The sequence below is a fragment of the Elephantulus edwardii genome, unplaced genomic scaffold, assembly GCF_000299155.1.
Source record: "Elephantulus edwardii isolate Elephantulus edwardi_28Jun2011 unplaced genomic scaffold, EleEdw1.0 scaffold00136, whole genome shotgun sequence".
Classification (NCBI taxonomy): domain Eukaryota; kingdom Metazoa; phylum Chordata; class Mammalia; order Macroscelidea; family Macroscelididae; genus Elephantulus; species Elephantulus edwardii.
This window is the reverse complement of record NW_006399886.1, coordinates 9,554,082-9,560,653: the sequence shown is the minus strand read 5'-3', so window position 1 is coordinate 9,560,653 and position 6,572 is coordinate 9,554,082. Positions and strand designations below refer to the sequence as shown.

The 6,572-nt window shown below is 36.8% G+C and overlaps 1 protein-coding gene across 1 annotated transcript in view; it reads right to left on the bottom strand.

Annotated features, from left to right (window-relative positions):
- LOC102862055 (ephrin type-A receptor 6-like) overlaps nt 1-6,572 on the bottom strand; it is a 1,552,036-nt gene that overhangs the window by 144,737 nt on the left and 1,400,727 nt on the right.

The following is a 6,572-nucleotide window of genomic DNA, read 5'->3' as shown; positions in this document are numbered from 1 at the left end:
CTTTTAAATTATTCACTCCCTCATCTGTTTCAGTGCAGTAAGGCTGGACTTTATGAGGAGTAATGTGGCAGCAGGATTTGAGGAAGACACATCAATAACCTGCTTTATGTAGATGACACAATCTTTTTTGCTAGAATTAAGAGCAGTCAAGACATGTGAATAAAGTAAAGTAAGGTTCAGAAATGTCTCTGTTGTGAAGGAGTGGATCCTAGTTCTAGAAATATTCCAAGTTGCTCAGCCAATGAATCTCAGGACTTCTGAATGATGCTAGTGATGCCACCGAATCTTTGCCCTAAGATGTTGTTTGGTTGCTTATGTTTCTATGAATGCCTTTTATAGCAAAATGTTTGAAGATCCCCTATAATAAAGGAGAACTGAGATTTCACTGAATTTACAGAACAGATGGTATGTACTTTTTATGCATGTTCATTAATAAATATTTGTTCAATTTCACTAAATAAAGCTTAATTGGTCTAAAACTTGATTTTGTTTTAATTTAAAGTAAGTTTAATTGGTGAGGATTGTTGCTAACTCAGTAAACTCCAGTGTTTTGATGTTTATGTTGTTGTTGTTTGGTGCCAATGAGTTGAGTGTGACTCCTCGTGCCTTATTAAGATTGGATCTGAAACCTGCCCTATCTTGTGTCATTCTCATCATCTTAACCACACTAGAGACCATTTGGATGCCTGTGTTGTTGTTGTTGTGTTCTGTAGAGTCAGAACCAACTCATAACTGACCCCCCAGCAGGTTTTCAGAGGCAATTAACCACAGGAAAGATTGCCCATACTTCTGTGGATTTGAACAGTGCCATTGGGATTACAGTGCAGCTTCATACCACAAGGCCAACTCAAACTTACTTAAATATTGTCATAACCTCACTGTCACAGACCAGTTTTTGACACAAGTATGGGAAAAAAATCAACATCATCAACAACAAAAATTCAATAGGGAGATAAATGAGGAGATCTACTCTTTGTAGATCTTGCACTTGTAAGAAAAATTTATAAAGCAGCTTCCAATTTAGTGCTTTCTCTGCTAGCCAAGAGTATTTACTAGTCTGTTCTTCTGCTTCTCACGATTTTAAGGTCAGCAGAGGTTTGGACAGAATTAGGTTCCATAAGCACACAGTTTCTGCTCAGCCACTTGATAATCAAAGTTGTTTCAAGACATAAAGCAAATAACATGAGAACCACGGGCAGAATCTTGACCTTTCCGAGATTCTCACATCATATTCTCTAATGGATTAGTCTTCACAAAGAATGTGACACTCTTCTTCTGTTTTTCTTTGCTGCTGTAGTATACCATGTGATTATCTGATTCAAAGTAGCCAGAGCTAGTCCATCTCACTAATGCTGAAAATGCTAATGTTCATGCACTCCACTTCATTTTTTAAATTTCTAGTTTTTCAACATTCAAGGTGCATACATTTCCAATTAAAGGATGTTGCCATTATGTGTCCTCATTTGACACACTTACAATCTGGGCTCTACCACTAATACTATAACTACTATCCTCCACTGTCCATAGGATTTTCAGAGGCCAATTTAAAAAGTGGATGGTCAATCTTGTTGCTTAGTGTGTATTAATCTGGGAGCTCTACTACACTATGGGTAACCCTTGTGGCATCTGACACACCAGTGGCATAGCTTTTAGCATCACAACAACCCACAAGTTATCTCAGTATAGCAAACTGTTAGATAACTGCTGCACCAATTAGAACAATATTCTCCCCAAATACAACAAACTGACAATTTAGTTTGTACCTCTAATAGTAAATCAATCTTCATATCATAAATGATGAGAAACAACTTCATATTAGTTAGATCCATAATTCACACCCTTCGTATCAGCAGTCAAGAAATCAGGATACACATTGCACTGGGAAAGCCTACAGTTAGGGACCTCTACAAATTATTTAGGAGTAATCAGTTTAAAGACTAACTTATGTCTGATTCGGCCATGGTCTTTATGATCACTTTCTATGCATCTGAGAGCTAGACAATGAATAAGGACGACAGAAGAAGAATTAATGCCTTTGAGCTGTGGTGTTGCACTGAACATCCCATGGACTGCCAAATGAACAAATAAATATGTCTTGGAAAGGGTGCAACCAGAGTGCTCTTTTGAAGCAAAGATGATGAGGCTTCACTTCACATACTTCAGGAATGTTCCTAAGAGGGGCTATTTCTTGGAGAAGGACATTATGGTCAGGAAGGCAGAGGGCTGGCGAAAGACAGGAAGACCCTTAACCAGGTATATTAACACAGTGACTGCCACAATGGGCTTTAGTGTGTCAGGAAGTGTAAGGATGGCTCAGCATAGTTCAGGGTTCAGATCTGTTGTTCATAGGTTTGCTACGGGTCATGCTCCACTTGATGACACATAACAACAACAACAACAACAACAACAACAAAGGATTAAATGCTTCCATTTATTAAAGATATTTATGAGATTGTTTTCTGCAAAAATCATTTAAAAATATTAATATTTTAATTTCCAACAGTAGTTGCTGACTCAATTTTACAAACCAAAGAATTAAAAGCGAACAGGAAACTCTAGCTGTATTTATTCCCCAACTTTCCCTGCTCAAATAGTTGAATGTAATCAGTAGATTTTAGTAAGACTACTTAGAGGGGGGAAAAAGCTATTTCAATCGATATTTTACACATGTCTATATACGAGAGCTTAGATATGAATATATTTAAATGTGTTACATGATAATTTATATTTCTGTGATATAAATAAGACTGAAGAATGGAGAACAGCCTATAATGTGTCTATATCTGAATGTTTGTGGGAACATCTTTTCTGAGGTGCTAATATTTAAATTAAATTAAAAACTTGTAACTCCACATCCTTCCATATTGCATGGTAAAAATACCCATGAGGTAACACCAAAATAATAGTCACATTATGGAGCTGTCGATTAATTAAACCACAGACAATGTCAATGTTTAAGAATCTTACTTTAAAATGTCACACTTACCATAAAACTAAGAGCTGTCGACTGGGTATTATGTCATTTTTACAGTTACCTGATTTATTAGACAATGATAACATGGAAAGAGAAAATGGAAGATATCTATAAATAATGTTGTATATGTTTGCCACTACTTGCCAGCTAATTATCATATTGAGAAATGATAGTTCTGGTTAATAAATCAAAAGGAAAACTCAATTATGAATGCATGCAATCAAATTTCATATGCAAGCCAAAATAAACCCAGCTTTTATAAGTCAGAAGAGCCCATTAGGGAAACTAATATGATAGTGTTCCAATGCTTCCTTGTGTGGAAAACAAGTCTCTCCAGTTTAATGTTTTAGGTGAGAGAATATTTCAAAGGCATACAGCTTGAACTACAGTATACAAAAAACAGGACTTTAAGTAAAGGGACTGAATTAAAAGGCAAATGACAATGTACTTAATTGGATGATACACTAATGCTTCTATCTAGAGAATCTGTTTCCATTAAGGAAAGACAATAGTCCACCAGTCCTCATATCAGTTATAACCTATTCAAACCCACTGTCTTTGGGTCAGTCCCAACTAATACCAACTGCATGTGATTGTTTTGTACTGTTGAGTTAGAACTGACTCACAGTTGACCCTCTAGCAGGTTTTCAGAGACTGTAAATCTCTTAAGAGGTGACTGCCCATCTTTCTATGATGGAGCAGCTGGTAGATTAAAATCCCTTTATGTTAGCAATTTTACAGGACAGGGAATATTGACCTACAGAGTTTCTAAATCTGTAAATCTCTGCAGAAGCAAATTGTTAACATCTTTCTCCTGCAGAGCAACTGGTGGAATAGAACTATAGATCTTTTAGATAACAGCCAAGCATTTAACTGTGCTGCCAGGCCTACAATCTCAGCCATAGGGAATCTCGTTGCATCATCTCATTGCTGTGGAGTCAGAACTGAATCATAGCTGATCTTCCACTGGGATTCTGAGGCTGTAAGATGCATGAGAGGAGACTTCCCTTCTTTCTCCCAAGGAGCTGCTGATGGATTCGAACCACCAGAAAGGAGAAACCAGACTATGACAAAATTTAAAAAAAATCTCTATCATTAAATAGTTCAACTATGTATGTTTGTAGAGAAGTCTATTATTAGATTATTTTTTGTCACTTGTCAGCAATGTTGCCACAGAAACATTCAAGATCCTAGAAATAGAAGTAGATAAAAGCTTAAACGTCTGTTAACCAGGCCTGATTTTTTTTAACAGTGTTGAAGATAAAGTAAATGACTAATTCAAAGCATTAACCTACATTTCTTAAATGCTTGAGTATGCTAACCAGGTTGGAAAGACAAGTGAAAGCACAAAGTAGAAGATGCTTGTATTGATGAATTGGAAACAAAATAGATAAAGTGAAGTCAGTGGGAGAAGGGGAAAAATAGGTGGCGGCATAATTTTGTTTGAAAGACTTCTCTTCTTTTGCTCAGGAGGTATTGGTAGTTGAGGAGTGGAGTTGTTGCTTTCAATACTGCAAATTTAGGTTCCGTTTCCAGTAGATGTATTTCATGGGCAGTTCCTCATGCCTGTCAGTGGAAACTTTCATGTTGCCATGATGTTGACTATATTTCAGCATAAAGTCCATACTAAGACAGACTAGGAATAAAGAATTAATGATCTGCTGTCACTCTGGCATATATTAGAAGGATGCCATTGTCACTGAGTTATAATGGATTCATAGCTGATCCTCCAGCTGGGTATTAGAAGTTGCTTGTGTGAAAACCGACTTTGTCTAACTCAAACTTGTATATGTTTGTGTAACCACTTTCACCAGCACCCAAAAAATAAACGGACCAAAACCCCCCCCCAAATAAACAACAAAAAAATCAGAATGTTGTAGCTTTGAACTTAACTTCATCTCAATTTTCTCAAATGCATATTGTAAATTAGCTCTTGTGGCCTAGTGGTTAAGAGGCTGCTCTGCCAACCAAAAGGCAAGTGGTTCAAATAGACCAACTGTTCCATGGGGAAAAATATGGACAATCTCTTCCCATGCACTTTAGTCTCTAAACATCCCTTGGAGGGTCAGCTATAAATTGGTTTTGAATCCACAGCAAAACAAACAACATTCATAAATACTTTTATCAAACACCATAATTCAAAGGCTTCACTTCTTTTGAATATCACTGCCAATAGACTACCAAAAGAATGAACACATCTGTCTTGCAGGAAGTTTAGCCAGGGTGCTCCTTAGAAGCAAGGATGGTGAAACTTCATCTCAAATACCATAGGTGTGTTATCAGGCAGGGTCAGTCTTTAGAAGAAGATATTATGCTGGGAAACATAGGTCAGAGAAAGAGAGGAAGACCCTCAACAAGATGGACAGTGAGTGAAACAACGGGCTTAAACATATCAGAAATGGTGAGCATGGTACAGGATAGGACAAGGTTTGGAGTTGTTGTTCATAGGGTCATAGCTGACTTGATGGTAAATAACAACAACTTACATAAGTACAGCAGTGGTTGTGAGGATGATGCAAGATCAAGCAGGCTGAGTTTTATTCTATTGTACTCAGACAGAGTCACTGTGAGCCAACAACAACAACATCCATCCCTTCAATCATCCATTCAATCATGTGTGAGAACAGTCATATTTTTTAGGTTAATAAAGCCTGGTTAGTGTGTTTGAAGCCAATAATTTCTTAGACATAGAAGAACTTTAGACACAGATGCAAGCAAAACAGAACTTGAGGATGCTTAATGTTACTTGAAACCCCAAAGGAACTGAGAAAAAGAAACCTGAAAGAAAAATCTTTCTCTAGGGCTGATGAAAAGAGTCTACCCTGAATTAAGACTATAGCATCTGTTAAATGAAACAAGTCAATTGGTATCCCATTGATTCCTGGGGCCTTATTTTTTGCCAATGCCTTCAATGAAGCTTCTACTTCCTCCTGTTCATATAGCACTTCCTAAATTTTTTCAGTGTCCATCAACTCTTTTTGGTACAGTGATTCTGTGTATTCCCTCCATCTTCTTTTCATGCTTTCTGGGGCATTCAATATATTGCCCATAGTAGTTTTCAACATTATGACACAAGGCTTACATTTGTTTTTCAGTTCTTTCAGCTTGAGAAATGCAGAGTGAGTTCTTTCCTTTTCATTCTCTGGGAAAATATATTTCTGCTTGTTAAAGTCATTTACTCTGATGTTTCTGTTACAGAAGATCTAAGAAACTAATCACAAATGATTGGGAAGCAATGCCTAAGGAAGACATCAAAATAAATATCATAATTATAATTTTAGAATTCTTTTACTAAAGTATTTTAAATCAATCTCTTTCTTTAAATGTCATATTCTTTATATTGCATATTTTAATTTCAAAACAAAATAAGCAAGGAAAACTTACAATACCAACATCTTAACCTCATTCTTGAGGTTGGGGATGAGGCCAGCAGTTCTTATATCCTGCCTTACAGACAAGATAGGAAAGAAAAAAAGAAAAAAAAATAGCCATCAGCAGATGGAGCCTCCTGGGAAAGGGAAACTCAAGGCTGCGGTGGGGTCACTATACAGATATATGTGTGTGTGTGTGTGTGTGTGTGTGTGTGTGTGTGTGTGTG